The sequence below is a fragment of the Gossypium arboreum genome, chromosome 11, assembly GCF_025698485.1.
Source record: "Gossypium arboreum isolate Shixiya-1 chromosome 11, ASM2569848v2, whole genome shotgun sequence".
NCBI classification, from domain to species: domain Eukaryota; kingdom Viridiplantae; phylum Streptophyta; class Magnoliopsida; order Malvales; family Malvaceae; genus Gossypium; species Gossypium arboreum.
This window is the reverse complement of record NC_069080.1, coordinates 115,631,071-115,653,014: the sequence shown is the minus strand read 5'-3', so window position 1 is coordinate 115,653,014 and position 21,944 is coordinate 115,631,071. Positions and strand designations below refer to the sequence as shown.

At 34.8% G+C, this 21,944-nt stretch overlaps 1 non-coding gene across 1 annotated transcript; it reads left to right on the top strand.

Annotated features, from left to right (window-relative positions):
- Nucleotides 1-9,868: 9,868 nt before the first annotated feature.
- Nucleotides 9,869-9,975, top strand: LOC128284865 (small nucleolar RNA R71). The gene has a single exon (XR_008275285.1). It is a non-coding gene; the product is annotated as a small nucleolar RNA R71 (small nucleolar RNA).
- Nucleotides 9,976-21,944: the final 11,969 nt, after the last annotated feature.

Sequence of the window (21,944 nt, the reverse complement as noted above, 5' to 3'; positions counted from 1 at the left end):
AAAGTTAACCAAGTTATATGTTTTGGAGATCGTGAGATTTCATGGGGTTCTGGTCTCGATTATTTTTTATAGAGATCCTCGCTTCACTTCTCGATTTTAGACGAAACTTCATGAGGCTCTATGTCAGAATGAGCCTGCTGGTTCAGCGGTTAGGTGTTAACTCACCCTCAGATTTTATGATCAAATCTCGGTGTAAGCGATTTGTCAATATTTTTATTATTATTGATTGAATTGTTGGATATTAAAATTTGAGTGTGTTTTAATTAAGTAAGAAGTCTGATAAATTTTAGAATAAGGTTGATTGGGTGGTTTTTATCTTTTACTATTATCATCTAAATTTATTTGTTTAATTTGTTTCAAATCCCCAAAAGTAGGGTGATTAGGCACGTTTCCCTCATCTTCCATGTTTCACTTAGTCTTTTATTTTATTTTATTTTATTTTACTTAATTCTTTTCTTTTTCTTTCTTTCAAGTTTGCTACCCATTTTTCATCCTTCTCAAACTCCACGTTTTCTTTAATTTTGTTTTACCCTCTTTGTTTTTTTTTTTTGTTTTTTTCTTTCGTGCTGTTACATTATTTTCTCAAAAATGATTTTAAATTCAAAAGCAAAAACACTTTCTTTTTAACTTTTCCTTTTGAAAAAATTATTTTTAGAGCCAAATGACATTTTTGCGCTATTTGTAATTTTATGTTATATTTATATTAGGTATACAATTATTTTCCTATTAAAATTTATTTTAAATACATAACATATATTTAAAATTGTAATGGCTATATTTTAAAATTATATATTCAAATTAAATTTTATAAATAATTAATATTTATTTTTTTATAATTAGGGGTGAGGAATAGAGTTGCTTGAGATTGAACCCAAGCTTTCATGCATACAACACATTACTCTTGCCACTAAAGTAACACATTGTTGGCACAAATAATCAATATCAATTGGTTACAAATATTTAAAATTTATATTTCATATATAAAAATATTAATAAAGATTTCTATTTTTTATTCTTACTAAAATATCATAATATCAATAAATTTCAACATTATTTAAATGTATATTTTTATTTAACAACATTATATCTAAAATAATATTTTATTTTTCAAAAGTACTTTTTATATTAATAATAAACTGTTAAACTTAAACAAAATTTTTCAAAAATATTTTAATAAATACTTTTTACATTTTTCAAAAACAAAAACCAACCTAAGTAGTAATGTAATTGTAAATAATAATTTGGAGGGGAAAATATTGAATGTAAAACTCTTCTAATAGCATTATTGTGCTGCCTTTTGCCAAAATAATGTTGGGTTTGGTGTATTTTAAATTTTGTTTCTTCATAATGGACTTTCCATTTATTTTGGAATTTCGTAGGAAATTGGAAAAGAAAAAAAAGAAGAAAATATTCATCAAATATACTAGTTTTGGATTAATGAGCGGGCGTGAAAATAATTAACGGAATAATTAATGTTTGAGTTTGAGTTAGTTGACTTAAATTATGTGGGATTAAACTTTAAGATTGACGATCCTAGAAAGTAATTTAAAATAAATGAGATCGAGAAATAACTTTACAGAGTAAATTATAATTTATCCCAATTAAGAAATTGAGGTCGAGAGATAAGAATATATCGGTTGATTAGTTAATTAGTTAGAGGCCGAGAGATAACAGTTGACTAATTAATAGTTATCTCGATAAAACTTGAGTTCTAAAGTTAATTAGGAACACTGAAGTGAGTTAATCTTTTGCCTAGTTTATTGGATTAATTTTGATTGTTAATTAGTTGTCTTTAATTTTAGTTAATTTATGTTATTTTGATTAATTATTTTTATTTTGATTTTTCATAATATAATTTTAGATTATTACTATTTAGTCCTGTTAGTGTAGAAAATTAATTTTTAGTTTAATTCAACCACCCTTGGGTACAAACCTCGAATACTTCTCAGAGTGTTTCTATAACACCCCTAACTAGTATCCGTCGCGAGAACAGGTAGGGGTGTTCAATCGGTTAACCGAATTAACCGAATTATATATTTTTTAATTTTTGGTTAAAATAAGTATAAAATTAACCGAATTAATCGAATTAACTGAATTAATTGAATTACCCAAATTAACCGAATTAACCGAATTATTTGTATAAAATTAGATGTTTTTATTTTTATTTTTATTTATTAATTTATTTGTAATTTTTCTGATTGGGTTGGGTAATTGGGTTGGGTAATTGGGTTAGGTTGGGTACTTGGGTCAATATATATTAGATTGGGTATTTGGGTTTATGTTGGATTGGATTTGAGTGAATAGTGGGCTATTTATATATTATAATTTTTTTATTATTGTTTTTGGTTAACCGAATTTTTTCGGTTAACCTACCGGTTTCGAACCGAATTAACCGTTAGCCGAAAACTCAAAAAAAAATTAACCGACCCCCAACCGAATTAATTCGGTTAACCGACCGATTAACTGAATTCGGTCGGTTAACCAATTTTTTTCGGTTTTACCCGAATTTTGCACACCCCTAAGAACAGGGTTACAAAGCATTACTGGAATTTACAGAACAAATAAATAGACATTTCATATCATATAATATTCATATCATAAACCAATCAAAATCAAGCATAATGTACCTTATGTGAGCCCTCGATGCCCAAAATACACATTAGAAACAAGACAAGACTAAACCGGGTGCTCAGAGAATTTTTCAGAAAATATTAAAACTTTTCAAAGGTGTAGGGGACACACACCCGTGAGGTCAGGCGGTGTGGCTCACACGGTCAAGAGACACGCCTGTGTATCAGGCCATGTGGGTGATACGGATATTCGCAACAGGTTTTAAATATTTATAATTAATCGTTCTTGAAACTAACTATTATCACGATAAAGGCAAATGTACCTATCGAACAGTAGTATAGCTTTAGCAAGACCGGATTGTCGAACCCAACGGAACTAAAAGTACTAGTAATTACTTTCTTTTTATTATCTAGCCTAAAAATTAAGGGATTTATTTATCTAAACTTAATTAACTAAATCAATGGTGCACAGAGAGAAAATTTGAGGAAAATACTTTTGGGAAAAACTGATTGATTAAGACAATATCGAAGGAAAAATTCACCTAGACTTCACTTATTATTTGACTTTGAACCGGACGATTTATTCATTCGACTTATTCCGTAGAAATCCCTAAGTTATATTATTATCTCTCTCGAGACTAACAACGTCTAACCCTAGGTTGATTAATTGAAATCTCTTTCTAATTAACTCCCTAGTGTCGCATTAACTCGATCTATGGATCCTCTTATTAGGTTTCACCCTAATCGGCAAAATCTTGTCACCCTATGTCTAGGCGTGCAATCAACTCCGCTTAATTATGACAAAGTTACTCTTAGACAGGGACTTTTGCTCCTCTGAATAAGCGCATAAACTTGAAACAATATCCTGAAAAATTGAAGCAAGAATTAAGAACACATAATTAAGAACAAGTCAAATATTTATCATACAATTCAGAAAATAATAACAAGATTCGTCTTAGGTTTCATTCCCATTAGGTATTTAGGGGGTTTAGCTCATAATTGTAAAGGAAAACATCTCAAAAGAATAATGAATACAAAACATAAAGAAAACTCAAAAACTCCTGTGGGAAATTGAAGGGAGATCTTCCGTCTTGAATGTGAATCCGGCTTCTGAGATGGATCAATCGGCTTTCTTCGAGTAATTCATTTCTTCCTACTCTACATGTCTCCTTTAATCCTCCTCTAGGGTGTTTATATAGGCTTTAGAATGCCTCCAAACCCTCAAAAGTGACATTTTCTGAATAGAACTAAACTTGGGCTCGACAGGGACACGCCCGTGTGACACGCTCGTGTGATACGCCCGTGTACGATAGCTTCAAGCTGTGGTCAATGCTGTTAAATAGGCACGGGCGTGTGGTCTACCCGTGTGAGGAAGCCTAGGCCGTGTTGTTTTCCTATGTTGGTCCGTTTTCTCCGTTTTTTAGCCCATTTCTCGCTCTTTTTACTCTCCTATGCTTTCCAGAGTATAAAACACGAAATTAAAGGATTAGAAGCATCGAATTCACCAAATATAAGGAGAAATCAATCATAAACGTGATAAGCATGGGATAAAAATATGTATGAAATTACTGTTTATCAAATACCCCTACACTTAAGCGTTTGCTTGTCCTCAAGCATAATCCTCAACTCACAATCGAAATAAATTCTTCTCAACTTACAATTCCTATTGATAATATCTCAAACTAATCCATAAGTAATCATATATTGAAAATTCAACTAGAAGAACATCAAAGTTTCAAGCATTCCAAGTTGGGCATTTTAGCACGAAAACATAGGTGTCCCTCCTCATCTAAGTAATTACCTTTGATTCAAAATACCACAGAGTTTAACATCCTCACTAAAGATTCACTCAAATCACTCGAGGTGTTTAAGGACAGGAAATTTAGCACTCAACAGCCAATATGAAAAGTTATTACCATTGGCTTGAATAAAAATCAAATCTCCACCACTATATATTGAGATGATACATCAATCAAAAGGTCTTTAAAGGGTTGTAACGTGGCTTCGGTTAGGGGGTGTGGTCACAAGTTGTAAGAAAAGATTAGAATCGAGATTGAATTGAAAAATTACCTAACTAAAAAATATTTAATCACCAATTGTGTACAAGTGAGCTTCTTCTTAGAATATGGAATTAAAAACTTAAGCTAAAAAATAACGAATTACTACTAATATATAAATATGTATGTATTGTTTTTTTTTAATTAAGAACAAGTCAAATATCATAGACTAACTATCAAGATAAAACATAGCTAAGCAATTTATTCAAATCAAATCTCGACAAAAATAGGGATAAAATTAATTGAGGGGATTTCAACAATAATGTTATGGGTTAGTATTGAGGGTAAATTAATGAATAGGTTGTTAGGCTCAAGGGGTTTCACTAAGGTTTAATTGTGAAGGTAGGCTTTTATGGAATGAGTGGGTTAAACCTAGGTGCCTTTATCATTTTGACATATCAAATCAAATGGTGTGGTCTTGACATGCATAATCAAGCAAGTTCTAGAATAACGATTCAATATTGATGCACTCAAAGCAACAATAAGAGTGAGCATGAAAGGAATAATAGATGCTCTAAAGGCTCAACATCTCACAAAAATTATGGCTTTTTGATGTTTAAACTTGTGAATTTCAATTCAAGATAATACCTAAACTTGAGGAAACAACCTAAAACATTTAATTCTCAAAAATCAACTTATCATGCTTGATTCTCTAATGTCTTAAAGTTTAAACAATCAATGCATGAATGCCTATGTTTTAATTCAAGACATATCAATAAAAATCATAATTTAATCAAAATTCATTCTAATAGTGATATGAGTGAATTACTTAAGAATAAGACAAAATTCAGAGATTTTTCTGATAATGAAATGAATAACCCCCCCCACACACTTAAGATGTACATTGTCCTCAATGTACAAAGATATATAATAGTGATATAAAGATAATATCAAAAGATACAGGGAGAGAAGTGAAACTTCCTGAATGAAATGGATGAAATCCTTGGTTTAGAGTTATGGAGAGTGGAGGAGAATACTCCGGTGGTGGCAGAGGTCAAGTTCCACAAGTGCTACGCCAAAAGAAAATTATATCTCGTGTAGCTATAGTCGTGGTCGAGCAGAGCATGGTAGTCGTGGAGAACCTTTTCCAGTGGAGTTTCAAGTTCCTAAGTAATAGTGAGCTTCGAAGCTCTTTATAACTGTGATAGAATCAGGAACTTTTTAGGGAATATAAAGAAGAATAATTACTTGTAATGAAATAGCCAAAATTATAAATTGTTTATAAAACCTAAAAATAAAATAGTATTGAAAGGAAATAAAATAAAAAGTACTTTAAAGAAATAAATAAAGATAAAAATAAAATAAAAAGTCTTTAAACATCGTCATTGCCGGATGGTTCGCGAGGTGGTGGCGGCAATGAGATATGGAGGTGCTGACAGATCTGATGTAGAGTAGCATCAATGTGGTCGAAGCGTTGAAAACACTACTGCTCAAATCTAGTAAGGCACACAAAAAATTTCAGAGTATGAAGCCGCCGTATGAACTGGACAATGGATGGATGGTGGCTAAGACGGTGGGTCTTCATGTCGTGGAGGGACATCTTCAGTAATGTCCTTGGGATCCTCCTCCTCGGCTGATCGGGAGAGGCGGTACTGAGGTGGGTGATTCCACTTTGTTTTTTTATCATCCTCATGTGTAACATGCTCGAGATGCCTTGTGGAGACATCTGACCAATAAGAGTGAGGGAGGATGCTTGTGCCGCTGTGTTGAGGAGCCCGAAGTGTCGAGCCAATCGAGTCATATAGGGGCCAATGAAGATGGCCCCCTTCTTATGCCGCTCCGTCTGATGGCGAATTGCAAAGGCAATTAAATAGGCGAGGTCGAAGACGTGCCCATTTGACATACACCATAGAAAATAGGCGTCATGAGTGTTGACGACGCTGGTGCTCTCTCGTCTCCCTGTCAAAGTGTGGGCCAAGATAGCGTGTAGGTACCTCAAGGATGGAGGAAGAACCGATGCCTTGGAGCGGCTAGGATCGTAAGTGGCTGAGGCATGGACAAGGGCATTCTAGCATTTTGAGGAAGAGTACTAGATGTGACGATAGAGGGTGTCAAATTCGTTGTCGTCTATGAACTCCTTCATGTATAGGCCCAACGCGATACCAAACTCAGGGACGCTCAATTGGCGGATTAGACCGCTAAGATAGAACTGGACCGTTCTAGGATCATCAAAGTTGGTCATGACGTCTTGAACATGGAAGGTGGAGCAAAGTTCGAGTGTGAGCTCAAGGTACGTCAGCTCGATAATTGCAAAGAAGAGTTCCCATAGATCGGTTGACAGAAGCGCTCTGATTGAGTCAGCCAGTTGGACTTGTTCAAGTACAGCCCAATCAATACAGCGACCCACACCTAAGGGTCAAGCTCGAAGTATCTGAAAGAGTTCTTCTTGGGGTCTCACGGGAAACTGAAGGAAAGGGTGGCGAATCTCCACAGTAGGACCCGAGGATGACGCTGCTCCTTTCTTTTTCTTTGAGGTGGGGATGGCGGTCTTCTTCCCACGCGAAGATGACATGGTAAATACAAAAGGGAAAGAGCTTGGGTCGTTGGGAATAGTATTGTGATCGGTGCACGAGCGTGGCAAGTAGGGCATGTGAAGTTACAGCGGCTAGGGTTAGGGATTTTTGGGGAGGGGGATGATGAATAGTGAGGGGTTTATATAGATTTTTAGGGCACACAGTCGTGGGGCACGCCTGTATGCCTTAATTTTTTCCTGTGTGTTTCGTGATTTTTAAATTTTGGGTGCGTCTGACATTTGGCCCACGCCCGTGTTCCTTGGGAGTGTTGATGCACACAGTCGTGTCTCACGGCCGTGTCCTTCTTCGTTCGCTTCTCCCACTCCCGTGAATGAAGGCCCACACCCGTGTTAGTTTGACAGTGTCGACCACGGGTGCTGGGCACGAGTGTGCCGCACGTCTGTGTTAATTTGACAGGTTCACCCATGATTTTAGGACACGGGCGTGGCACACTCCCGTGTTGTTTTGATAGTGTCGCCTACGGCCATATCGCACGGCCATGTCAACTTATCGCATTCCGTGTTGGGAAGAAATTTGCCCTGTTTTTACACGGCCGAATCGCACGGCCGTATCGCCTCCCGTGATGTGAGCACGGCTTAAGGCACGCCCATGTGCCTGGCCTGTGGTCTTTAGAAAGCCTACGTTCCATGATTTGGTTAGTATGTTCGATATTAAAAATTAAGATTTAAAGAAATTAATACTGTTAGTGCTTAGGTTACCTCCCAAGAAGCACTTATTTATAGTCTAAGCTCGACTTACCTCTTTGGTGTGTGATCATAGTGGCTCGAGGAATTTACACTCTTCATCCCTACTGTCAATTTTATCAACATAAGGTTTAAGATGAGTACTATTTACCTTGAACGTGCCGAATTTGGGATGAATTACCTTGACTGTACCGTATGGAAAAATGCTAAGTTCCGTAAGAGGAATTTCTTCATTCGGTTTAGAAGTGGCAATGTGAGGATCTGCTGCATTTAGTAGTACTTTGTCTCCAACTTTAAGTTGATTTGGTGAGGTATTAGCTCGTCCTAGCTTGGTTTTAGTTTATTGTGTTTTCTCGGTCTATATGTCCGCCATTCATCTAACTCCTCGATTTGTAGCCTTCATTCTTCATAGATTGGTCCTTTGTTGTTGCTTAAACATGGCTCATGTATGTTATTCGAACTTATTTCCTGCAAAGTAGGTTGCACCATATAGTCAGTCTTAGTAGAACAATCTGTACAATCACCTTTAATTTTTTATGTGTTACTCGAATTACGAGCTTGAAGGGTGATTGTTTCGTCTTCCACACAAAGTGTGAGTTCACATGTGCCAACGTCAATAATTGTTCTGGCAGTTGCTAAAGAGGGCATTCCTAAAATTAAAGGAGTGTTACTATCCTCTTATATGTCTAGAACAACAAAATCAACTGGGAATATAAATTTATCAATTTTAACGAGTACATATTCAATAATACCCCTAGGAAATATGATAGTTTTATCTACTAATTGAATGCTCATCCTAGTTTGTTTGGGTTTCCCAAGACCTAGTTGCTTAAACATTTTGTAAGGCATGACATTGATACTAACTCCTAAATCAGCCAACGCATCATCTAAGCTACCAATTAAATAAGGAATTGTAAAACTCCCTGGATCTTTTAATTTGTTGGGCAGCTTGTTCTGTAGAATGGCTGAGCAAACTGCGTTTAGCTCCACATGCGATGCTTCATCTAACTTCCGTTTATTTGCTAGAAGCTCCTTTAAAAATTTAACTGCGTTTGGTATCTGCGAAAGGGCTTCAATAAACGGAAAGTTAATATGTAATTTCTTTAAAAGTTTAAGGAATTTACCAAATTGTTTATCTGAGTGGTCTTTCCTTTTCGCATTGGGGTATGGCACACGAGGTTTGTATTTTGTACTTACCGGTTTATGCTTATTGTGGCCTATCTCACCTTTACCTTTGCTTACCACAGTTTCTTGCCTTGGTTCTAGTTCAGATGCAACTAACCTTTTCTCATCTTGAATGGCAATCGCATTGAGTTGCTCCCTTGGGTTAGATTCAGTATTGCTTGGTAGGCTTCCTTATGGTCGTTCAGAAATTAACTTGGAGAGCTGTCCTATTTGAGTTTCGAGCCCTTGGATTGATGTTTGTTGATTTTTAAGTGTTGTCTCGGTATTCTGAAAACGAGTTTCTGACACCGAGATAAACTGTGTGAGCATCTCTTCAAGGTTCGGCTTCTTTTCCTGTTGGTAAGGAGGTTGTTGAAAACTTGGAGGATGTTGTGGCCTTTGATTCCCTTAACCACCCCACGAGAAATTGGGGTGGTTCCTCCAACCTGCATTATGAGTATTACTGTATGGGTTATTTTTGGGTCTAGAATTGTTATTACCCATATATTGTGCTAGGATTGAATGTTGGATCATTTATGTGTACTCCTCCTCCGCTTGAATCACATCTCATCAATGGCTGTACTTGTGAAGAACCAAGTAAACCATCAATCTTCCTGTTCAAAAGTTCTACCTGATTTGAGAGCATAGTAATTGAATCGACATTAAAAACGCCGGCTGCTTTAGTCAGCTTTGTCCTTATAACTTGCCACTGATAATTATTCAGTGACATTTCTTCTATAAATTTGTAAGCCTCTTCAGGTGTTTTGTTGTTGATGGTTCCACCAGCAGCTGCATCAATTATCTATCTAGTTGAGGGGTTCACTCTATTGTAAAATGTTTGAACCTATAGCCAAAGTGGTAACCCATGTTGAGGGCACCCATGTAGTAGGTCTTTGTATCTCTCCCATGTATCATAAAGTGTTTCTAAATCCATCTGCACAAAAGAAGAGATATCATTCCTCAACTTAGCCGTTTTAGCTGGCGAAAAATATTTAAGTAAAAACTTTTCGGTCATTTGTTCTCAAGTAGTGATTGACCCTCGTGGTAACGAGTTCAACCATTGTTTAGCTTTGTTCCTCAATGAGAATGGAAACAACTGAAGATGTATGGCATCATCAGAAACGCCATTGATTTTAAAAGTATCGCAGAATTCCAGGAAATTCGCCAAATGAGTATTTGGATTCTCATACTACAAACCATCAAATTGAACAAACTATTGTATTATTTGAATTGTGTTAGATTTCAGTTCAAAATTATTTGCAGCAATAGTAGGCCTAACTATACTCGGTTCAGTTCCTGTAAAAAAGGTTTAGCATAATCATACATAGTGCGTGGAACAGGATTCTGATTTACTGGATCATCAGCAATCGCAGGAGGTATCTGATTTTTCCGTATTTCAGCCATCTCCTCGGTTGTGGTGTGAGTATCATCCTCTTGCTCTCCCTCTATGTATCTTAGGCTTCGCCTTATTTCTCCTTGGTTTCTGCAAGCTGTTCTTTCAATCTCACTATCAAAGAGTAATGGTTCTGACTAGTTTCTTCTAGTCATAAACTATAAAAACCTGCCAGAAGGAATAAAGGAAAATTTAGTAAGAAAAACAAAAATAAAGTTTAAATTGCAATAAAATAAATGGTTAAAGTAATAAAAAATGAGTGTTCCAAATATCTCAATTAACCGGCAATGGCGCCAAAAACTTGATACGTGATATTCGCTACAAGTTTTAAATATTTATAATTGATCGTTCTTAAAACTAACTATTATCACGATAAAGACAAGTATACCTATCGAACAGTAGTATAGCTTTAGCAAGACCGGATTGTCGAACCCAAAGGAACTAAAAGTACTAGTAATTACTTTCTTTTTATTATCTAGACTAAAAATTAAGGGATTTATTTACCTAAACTTAATTAACTAAACCAAGGGTGCACAGAGAGAAAATTTAAGGAAAATACTTTTAGGAAAAACTGATTGATTAAGACAATACCCAGGAAAAATCCACCTAGACTTCACTTGTTATTTGACTCTGAATGGGACGATTTATTCATTCGATTTGTTCCGTAGAAATCCTTAAGTTATATCTCTCTTGAGACTAATAATGTCTAACCCTAGGTTGATTAATTGAAATCTCTTTCTAATTAACTCCTTAGTGTCGCATTAACTCGATCTATGGATCTCCTTATTAGGTTTCACCCTAATCCGAAAAAATCTTGTCACCCTATGTCTAGGCGTGCAATCAACTCTATTTAATTATGACAAAGTTACTCTTAGACAGGGAATTTGCTCCTCTGAATAAGCGCATAAACTTAAAACAATATCTTGAAATATTGAAGCAAGAATTAAGAACACATAATTACGAACAAGTTAAATATTTATCATAAAATTCAGAAAATAATAACAAGATTCATCTTAAGTTTCATTCCCCTTAGGTATTTAGGGGGTTTAGCTCATAATTGTAAAGGAAAATATCTCAGAAGAATAATAAATACAAAACATAAAGAAAACCTAAAAACTCCTGAGGGAAATTGAAGGGAGATTTTCCATCTTGAATGTGAATCCGGCTTCTGAGATGGATCAATCGGCTTTCTTCGAGTAATTCCTTGCTTTCTACTCTGCATGTCCCCTTTAATCCTCCTCTAAGGTGGTTATATAGGCTTTAGAATGCCTCCAAACCCTCAAAAGTGGCCTTTTTTGAATAGAACTAAATTTAGGCTCGACAGTGACACCCCGTGGGCAATAGCTTCAAGCCGTGGTTAAGGCTGTTAAATAGGCACGGGCGTGTGGTCTACCCGTGTAAGGAAGCCCAGGCCATGTTGTTTTCCCATGTTGGCCTGTTTTCTCCGTTTTTTTGCCTATTTCTCACTCTTTTTACTCTCCTATGCTTTCCTGAGAATAAAACATGAAATTAAAGGATTAGGAGCATCGAATTCACCAAATCTAAGGAGAAATTATTCATAAACGTACTAAGTATGGGATAAAAATATGTATGAATTATGATTTCTAAGTGGGCATTCGAAATAAGGACACACGACCGTGTCCTAGCCCGTGTCCAAACTTAGGAGCTCTCTAACTTGGGTCAAACAGCCAAGCCGCACGCCCATGTGTTAGGCCGTGTGAGCATTCTATTTTGTGCAAATTAAATATACAGGGGACACATGGCCGTGTCACCTTGTTGTGTGTCACACATGGCTGAGACACATGCGTCTCTGCCCGTGTGGGCAAAAATAGGCCATTTCCAAGCCATTTTCTCGCCCAACTCGTGTTCAACCCAGCTCAACAAGTTTAAACATGAATAAGTCATAACAAGGCATTCTAATCAAGCCAAAATCATGTCCTAAACTTGTGTTATCACAACATACAACCAATATGCCTTTAGGCACCTCAAATAACATCTTATAACATGTCAATCAACATCCACAATCACCTATTGGTCCAACCACTTATCTACATAAGTATGCCAAATATACCAATTCAAACTAATCATCAATATACTTATAAGTTTACCATCACTCAAACATATCAAACAAACATCAAACATGATAAGCCATATATATATACATATATATATATCAAAATATAGCAAACACAAGTCATTCAAATGGCTAATCACAACAAAACATTTACATACCAACATTTGGCCAAATTAACATATACATGCCATTATAATCAAAATTGATTTACTAAGTATACCGAAAAGGCTGATGGATAGTGTGAAGTTGCTCCGACTAGCTTCCAACCAAAATAAGCTTCTGAATTACTATAAAATATGGAAAATAAAAGAGTAAGCATTTAATACTTAGTAAATTCGTATAATATGGGATCTAACTTACCATTATTTCACATATAAGGTAAACATACAAGAAATATCCAAATCAACTTGGCCAAAAGCCTAAGCACATATCTTCATCATGTTAGCCATGTAAACACATATAATAACCCATAAACATGGTTGAACATAGTCACCAAGCAAGTTCCATACATGTATCATCCATCTCATATTTCAATATATCATGTAATATCATTTCCTTGTAATTTCATGTATCTACTGATAATAGTTCGTATTGAATTCACGTTTTCTTATAATAGAACATTGCTTGTTGAACCTTTTAAAACATCATTGGATACATGGGTAGTACACACGAGATGTACAAATCTGTAATCCGTCAATTCATTTACAGGTATGCCCATACGAGCATGTAAATGGGAAGCTCTTTCGAGCCATGTAACGGGAAGCTCTTGCCAGCCAAATATCGGGAAGCTCAAGAGCGCCATTAATCGGGAAGCTTATGAGAGCTAAATATCAGGAAGCTCCTGGGAGCCATGGTGTGTCCACAACACATGCAGGACCACAACCAATCAGGAACCCTTAATGACATGTCATTTGTATCCATCGATTTTTTAAGGTTCAAAAGGGACACGATACTTATCAGATATGTGATCAAGAAATACACATGGCAATTTATACAAATTTCATACAATAATATTCAATTTAAAACATATAAATATAAAATTTAGTTACACGAACTTACTTCAACAAGTGTGCGTAGATTCGTAGGCTACTAATCCGATACTTTTTCTTTACCCCGATCTAACTCTGTATTGGGTCTATCCAGATCTATACAAATGAGTTTAACTCAATTTAATATATTTCCTATTCAATTCAATCCAATATACATCTTTGGAAAAATTACCTTTTTGGCCCTATACTTTTAATTAATTATGATTTAGTCCCTAGGCTCAGAAAATGAAATTCATACAATTTAATCCTTATTTCAAGCTGAGCCGATTTCCATATATATCAATAGCAATCTATGAATTTCCTAAAATTTAGAATTTTTCCATGAATTTATCATCTTTTCAATTTAGTCCCTAAATCATAATTTCATCAAAATTCCTTAACAATATACTTTTAAATATCAATCAACATCTCAAATTCATCATTTAATAACTAAAATCATATAGATTCATCAATTGTCACTTCCAAAATTTTGAACAAAATTAAAAACTAAGGTAAGGTTTAGTTGGACCTAATTGTAATAATCTTAAAAACATAAAAAATTTATAAGAAACGAGTAAGAATTGAGCTCACATGAAGCTAAAATATGAAGATTGTTTATTTTAGGCATAATTGTTTCTTAAGTCATCCCTCATTGATTAATTAAACCATTTAGTCACTTAATTATTAAAATTTGCAAGTTTTGTACCTTTTTTAATTTAATCCTTTTTAATTAATTAACTATCAAAACGTTAAAATTTTTCAATGAAACTTTAATACTACCTTAATGACACTCCGTAAATATTTATAAAAATATCTACAGCTCAGTTTATAGAAACAAGGTCCTGATACCTCACTTTCTAAAACCACTTGACCTAATAAATCATTATAAAACGCAAATAACTAATTCAAAAACCTTTTAAAAACCATATTTGACTCGTAATATTTAATATTTATGAACTTACTTGATGAATTTGGTGGTCTCGAACCATTATTCCCGACACCAATGAAAATCGGGTTGTTACAATTCTCTCCCTAAATAATTTTCGTCCTAAAAAATCTTACTACTAAAAAGGTTCGAATATTGTTTTCTCATAGTTTCTTCGGGTTCCCGGGTAGCTTTTTCTATTTCGTGTCATTGCCAGAGAAGTTTTACTAAAGCTACTTTTTTATTTCTCAATTCTTTCACTTCTCGTGCCAGAATTTTAATCGATTCCTTACCATATCTCATGTTAGACTAAATTTCAACTTCCGTCGGAGAATAACATTGAAGGATCTGATAAATACCATCGTAACATAGAAACATGAAAGACATTTTGAATCTTTTCTAGTTCTGAAGGTAAAGCTAATCGGTGCACAACAGGTCTGATTCTATCTGTAATCTCATACGTCCCGATAAATCGTGGACTCAACTTTCCTTTATGACTGAACCAGAGAACTTTCTTCCAGGGATAAACTTTCAAAAATACTTTGTCGCCAACTTGAAACTCTATTTCTTTACGTTTGAGATCCGCATAACATTTCTGACGATCAAAAGCTAGTTTCAAGCTATCTCGAATTACTTTTACTTTTTCTTTAGTCTCGCTGATCAAATCAACCTCGTGTATCTTTTTCTCACTGAGCTTAGTCCAATATAACTGAGTTCGACATTTATGACCATACAGAGCGTCATACGGTGCCATATTTATACTCGACTGAAAACTATTATTATATAAAAATTTGGCTAACGGCAAATATTTCTCCTAATTACCTTTGAATTCTAAAACACAATACCGAAACATATCTTCAAGAATTTGGATCACACGCTCTGACTGACCATCAATCTGAGGATGAAATACAGTGTTAAAATGTAATCCGATACCCAGAGCTTCCTATATCTTTTCCCAAAATAGCAATCTGAATCTCGGATCTCTATCAGAAATAATGGAGAGTGACACTTCATGCAGTCTGACAATCTCCGAAATATACAATTCTGTTAATCTGTCTAGAGAGAATTCCATACGTACAGGAATAAAATGTGTAGACTTCGTTAAACAATCGACGATAACCTAAATGGCATCTTTTTTTTCAGAGATAGGGGTAACCCCAATACAAAATCCATTGTAACTCTATCCCATTTCCATTCGGGTATCATCACTGGCTGTAACAGTCCCGAAGATACCTGATGTTCAGCTTTTACTTACTGACATATTAAACATCTAGATACAGAATCAGAAATATCACGTTTCATTTCCGGCCACCAGTACATCTGTTTCAAATCATTGTACATTTTATTACTTCCCGGATGAACAACCATACTACCATTATGAGCTTCGTGTAAAATTTTATGTACAAGCTTTGGGTTCTTCGGTACACAAATTCTGCCTCTAAATAACAATCAATCATCGGGTCCTATTTGAAATTTTGAGAAGCTTTCAATTCATTATCACATTTTTAAGCTTCGCAGATCTACTGTAGAAACATCAGTTTAGCCTTTAGCTCGACTAAAATTGAGCCATCATCAGACAATGACAATCGGGTATTCAATGCTCGTAAAGCAAACAAAGATTTTCTATTTAGAGCATTTGCAACTACATTTGCTTTTCCCGGATGATAATCAATAATAAACTTATAATTCTTCAATAATTAAAGTCATCTATGTTGTCTCAAATTAAAATCTTTTTGTGATATCAGATACTTTAAACTCTTATGATCGGTAAATATATGACATTTTTCACCGAACGAACAGTGCTACCAAATTTTTTTCAGTGCCAAAATAATAGATGTCTAAATCATATGTCGGATAGTTCTTTTCATGTAGCTTCAACTGTTTGAAGGCATAAGCTATTACTTTACCTTCTTGCATCAAAACACAGCCTAAACCATTTAATGACGTGTCACTGTAAATCACAAATTCCTTACTCGATTTAGACTGAACCAGAACTGGTGCTTCAGTTAACAGGGCTTTCAACTGATCAAAGCTTTGCTGACATTTATCAGTCTATTCAAATTTCACATCTTTCTGTAATAGTCGTGTCATCGGTGTAGCTATCATCAAAAATCTTTTTGCAAATCTCCGATAATAACCAGCTAATCTCAAAAAATTTCTGACACATTTTTTGGTGGTTTCTAGTTAACAATAGCTGAAATTTTATTCGAATCAATTTTGATGCCTTCAGCCTATACTATATGCCCTAAAAAACTAACTTCTCGAAGCCAAAATTTACATTTGCTAAATTTAACATACAGTTGTTTATCTCACAAAGTTTGCAAAACAATTCTCAAATGCTCAGCATGTTTAGTCTCATCTTAGGAATATACCAAAATATCATCAATAAATACCACAAACAATCTATCAAACTACGGTCTGAAAATTCAATTCATCAAATCCATAAATACCGTAGGTGCATTAGTTAAACCAAACGACATCACAAGAAATTCATAATGTCAGTACATGGTTCTGAATGTTCTTTTCGGCACATTAGATTCATTCTCTCGTAGCTGATAATAGCCAAAACAAAGATCAATCTTCGAGAACACTGTGGCACTTTTCAACTGATCAAACAAATCATTAATGCGAGGCAGCGGATATTTATTCTTAATTGTAACTTTGTTAAGATGATGGTAGTCAATGCATAATCTTAATGATCCATCCTTCTTCTTAACAAATAGAATTGGTACACCCTAAGGTGAAAAAGTAGGTCGAGCAGAACCCCTATTAGTCAGTTCTTGCAACTGTGCTTTCAATTCTTTTAATTATCTAGGAGCCATTCTATATGGTGCTATCGATATCAATGTTGTTCCCAGTACCAAATCTACAGCAAATTCGACTTCTCTGACCGACGGTAATCTAGGTAACTCTGTTGGAAACACAACAGGATACTCACAAACCACTGGCACTAACTTAATCTTCAACTCAGATACTTTAGTGTCCAACACATAAGCAAGATAAGCATTACAACCTTTTCTCACATAACTTTGTGCTGACATAGCTGATACCACATTAAACAACCAGTCCAATTTATCTTATTCAATACAAAGCATTTCACCATTCTGACATTTTAATACAATATGTTTCTGTTTACAAATTACCATGGCATCATGTAAAGTTAGCCAATTCATACTCAATATCACATTAAATTCATCGAATGGTAATAGCATCAAATAGGCCGGGAAAGAATAACCCCGTATCATTAACGGACAATTCTTGTAAATTTTATCAACCATCACATACTAGCCTAGAAGGTTCAATACTTTAACCACGAATTTAATGGGCTCAATAGGTAAATTTTTACTAAACACTAAATTCGTACAAATATATGAATGAGTTGAACCGAGATCAATTAAAGTAGTTACATCAGTATCAATAAGAGATAAAGTACCGGTAATAACATCTGGCACAGAAGCATATTCACGTGCACAAATAACATAAGTCCTAGTTGGTGCTCGTGCTTCGGATCCTAAAGTGGAGTCTTTTGTCACACCACAACTACCACTCGTATTTCCAGGATTATAAGGTGGTCTACCTCTTGCAACTGTGTTGCTCAGTCTCGAAGTTTGCATACTCTCTTTTTCAGATTTCTCCGGCCAATCTCTAAGACAAGGGTCAAAGGAACCACATCTAAAACAAGCTCCACTCTTCATTCGACATTCACCAAAATGTAGTTTGTTACAGTGTTTGCACTTAGGTTTGATGTTTCTAACACTACCCGTACTCACTACAAATGTAGCTTGAGATCTAGGATTGGAGCGTCGAGTACTTCTATCTCTACCGGAATATCCCGCAGAAGTAGTAGAGCGGTCATGATATTTCTTTAATTTCTTTTATGTTGATTGGTATAACTTTCCCATCAGTCTTTTACTTGGATTTTTGGCTTCCATCTCAGCTTGTCTTTTCTCTTTGCTCAGCTTTTAAGCTTTATATGCCCAATCAACCAATACAACAAATTCTTTTAACTCAAGAATCCCAACTAACAGTTTTATATCTTCGTTTAAAGCATCTTCAAACCACTTACACATTGCAATTTCAGTCGGAATTCATTCTCTAGCATATTTGCTCAATCAAAAAAATTCTCATTCATATTCAGATATTGTCATATGACTCTATTTAAGCTTCAAGAATTCTTTACGTTTCTGGTCAAGAAACCTCTAACTGATGTATTTCTTTTGGAACTTGGTTTGAAAGAATTCCCAGGTGACCCTTTCTTTCGGCACAACAAAAATTAATGTGTTCCACCACCGATAAGCTGAATCTTTTAACAAAGACATTGTACATTTAATATATTTAACCGGTGTACAAAATAATTCATCAAGAACTCCAATAGTATTTTCTAGCCAAAACTTAGATCTTTCAGGATCATCCTCAACTATAGCTCGAAATTCTTCTGCTCCGTACTTATACGGATTTTATCAACAAGAGACTTGCCAACTTTGATAAGTTCTGTACTTTAAGAAATATCGGGAACCGGTTGAGGAACAGGAGGAGGTGGAGGTTGTTGTACAGCCGGATTTGTTCGTACAAACTCAGCAAACAATTCATTCATCTTTTGGAAGAAGGCTTCTTTAGCCTCTCCTCCTCGGCCTTCAGATATAGGCCTCCTACTACTCAAAGCTACTCTTTCCACAGAGGCTTGAGCATTACTTTCAGTTTCTTCGGAATCATCTTGGTTGGATGACATTACTATATGAAAACATATTTTAAAATGGTCAGGAGATATCACACTATCACGGGTTATATAATGGCATGTATAGCTAGACTCGTATATGCTACGCTAGTCCAAGAATCGACAAAATTGTAGCTATGATACCAATAAATGTAACACCCCTAACCCGTATCCATCATCGAAACAGGGTTAGAAAGCATTACCAAAATTTACAAAATAAATAAACAAATATTTCATATCATACAACATTCATATTAGAAACGAATCAAAATCAAGCATAATGTCCTTTATGTGAGCCCTCGAGGCCCAAAATACACTTTCGAAACAAGTCGGGACTAAATCGAGTGCTCAAAGAATTTTTCAGAAAATATTAAAAATTTTCAACAGTGCAGGGGACACACACTTGTGTGGTTAGGCCCTGTGGCTCCCACGGCCAAAAGACACGCCCATGTCTCAGCCCGTGTGGGCATTTGAAATAGGAACACTTGGCTGTGTCCCAGCCCGTGTCCAAACTTAGAAGCTCTCTAACTTGGGTCACACGGCCAAGCTGCATACTTGTGTGCTAAGCCGTGTGAGTATTTTGTTTTGTGCAAATTAAAGATACAGAGGACACATGGTCGTGTCACCTGGCCATGTGTCACATACCGCTGAGACACACGCCCATGTCTTTGCCCGTGTGGACAAAAAGAGGCCATTTCCAAACCATTTTCTCGCCCAACTTGTCTTAAACCTAACTCAACAATTTTAAACATCAATAAGTCATAACAAGACATTCTAATCAAGCCAAAATCATGTCTTAAACATGTGTTATCACAACATACAACCAATATGCCTTTAGGCACCTCAAATAACATCTTATAACATGTCAATCAACATCCACAATCACCTATTGGTCCAACCACATATCTGCATAAGTATGCCAAATATACCAATTCAAACCAATCATCAATATACTTATAAGTTCACCATCACTCAAACATATCAAACACACATCAAACATGATAAGCATATATATATATATATATATATATATATATATATATCAAAATATATCAAACACAAGCCATTCAAATGACTAATCACAACAAAACATTTACATGCCAACATTTGGCCAAATTAACCTATACATGCCATTATAATCAAAATTGATTTACTAAGTATACCAAAAAGGCCGATGGATAGTGTGCAGTTGCTCTGACCAGCTTCCAACCAAATTGAGCTTCCAAATTACTATAAAACAGGGAAAATAAAACAGAGTAAGCATTTAATGCTTAGTAAGTTCATATAACATGGAATCTAACTTACCATTATTTCACATATAAGGTAAGCATACACGAAATATCCAAATCAACTTGGCCAAAAGCCTAAACACATATCTTCATCATGTTAGCCATGTAAACACATATAAAAACCCATAAACATGGTTGAACATAGTCACCAAGCAAGTTCCATACATGTATCATCCATCTCATATTTCAATATATCATGTAATATCATTTCCTTGTAATTTCATGTATATACTGATAACCGTTCGTATCGGATTCACATTTTCTTATAACAGAACATTGCCCGTTGAACAGTTTAAAATATTGTTGGATATACGAGTAGTATAAGATGTACAAATCTGTAATCCGTTAATTCATATACAGGTATGCCCATACGAGCATGTAAACGGGAAGCTCTTTCGAGCCATGTAACGGGAAGCTCATGTGAGTTGTATAACGGGAAGTTCTAGCGAGCCAAATATCAAAAAGCTCGTGAGAGCCATGGTGTGTCCATAACACATGCAGGACCACAACCAATCGGGAACCCTTAATGACATGTCATTTGTATCCATCGATTTTCTAAGGTTCAAATAGGATACGATACTTATCAGATATGTGATTAATAAATACACATGGAAATTTGTAAAAATTTCATACAATAATATTCAATTTAAAACATATAAATATACAATTTAGTTACACAAACTTACCTCGACAAGTGTACGTAGATTCGTAGGCTACTAATCCGATACTTTTTCTTTGCCCCGATCTAACTCCGTATTAGGTCTATCCAGATCTATATGAATGAATTTAACCTCAATTTAATATATTTCATATTCAATTCAGTCCAATACACATCTTTGGCAAAATCATCATTTTGCCCCTATACTTTTAATTAATTACGATTTAGTCTCTAGGCTCGAAAAATGAAATTCATACAATTTAATCCTTATTTTAAGCCTAGCTAATTTTCATATATATCAATAGCAGTCCATGAATTTCATAAAATTTAAAATTTTTCCATGAATTTATTATCTTCTCAATTTAGTCCCCAAATCATAATTTCATCAAAATTCCTTTACAAAATACTTTTAAATATCAATCAACATCTCAAATTCATCATTCAATAACTAAAATCATATAGATTCATCAATGGAAACTTCCAAAATTTTTAACAAAATCAAATCTAAGGTAAGGTTTAGTTGCACCTAATTGTAACAATCTCAAAAACATAAAAATTATAAGAAATGGGTAAGAATTGAACTCACATGAAGCCAAAATATGAAGAACTAGCTTAAACTCTTTCTCCTATGGCTGTTTTGGCCTAGATGAAGAAATGTCTAGAAATCCTTAAAATCCAATTTGTTTGTTTTTTTATTTCAATTTATTTACTATTTTACCATTAATTGGTTTTATTTTATTATTTTTTCCTCCTTATGCTGCCTCATCTTTTAATTTATGCATAATTATTTCTTAAGTCCTCCCTCATTTATTAATTAAACCATTTAGTTACTTAATTATTATAATTGGCAAGTAT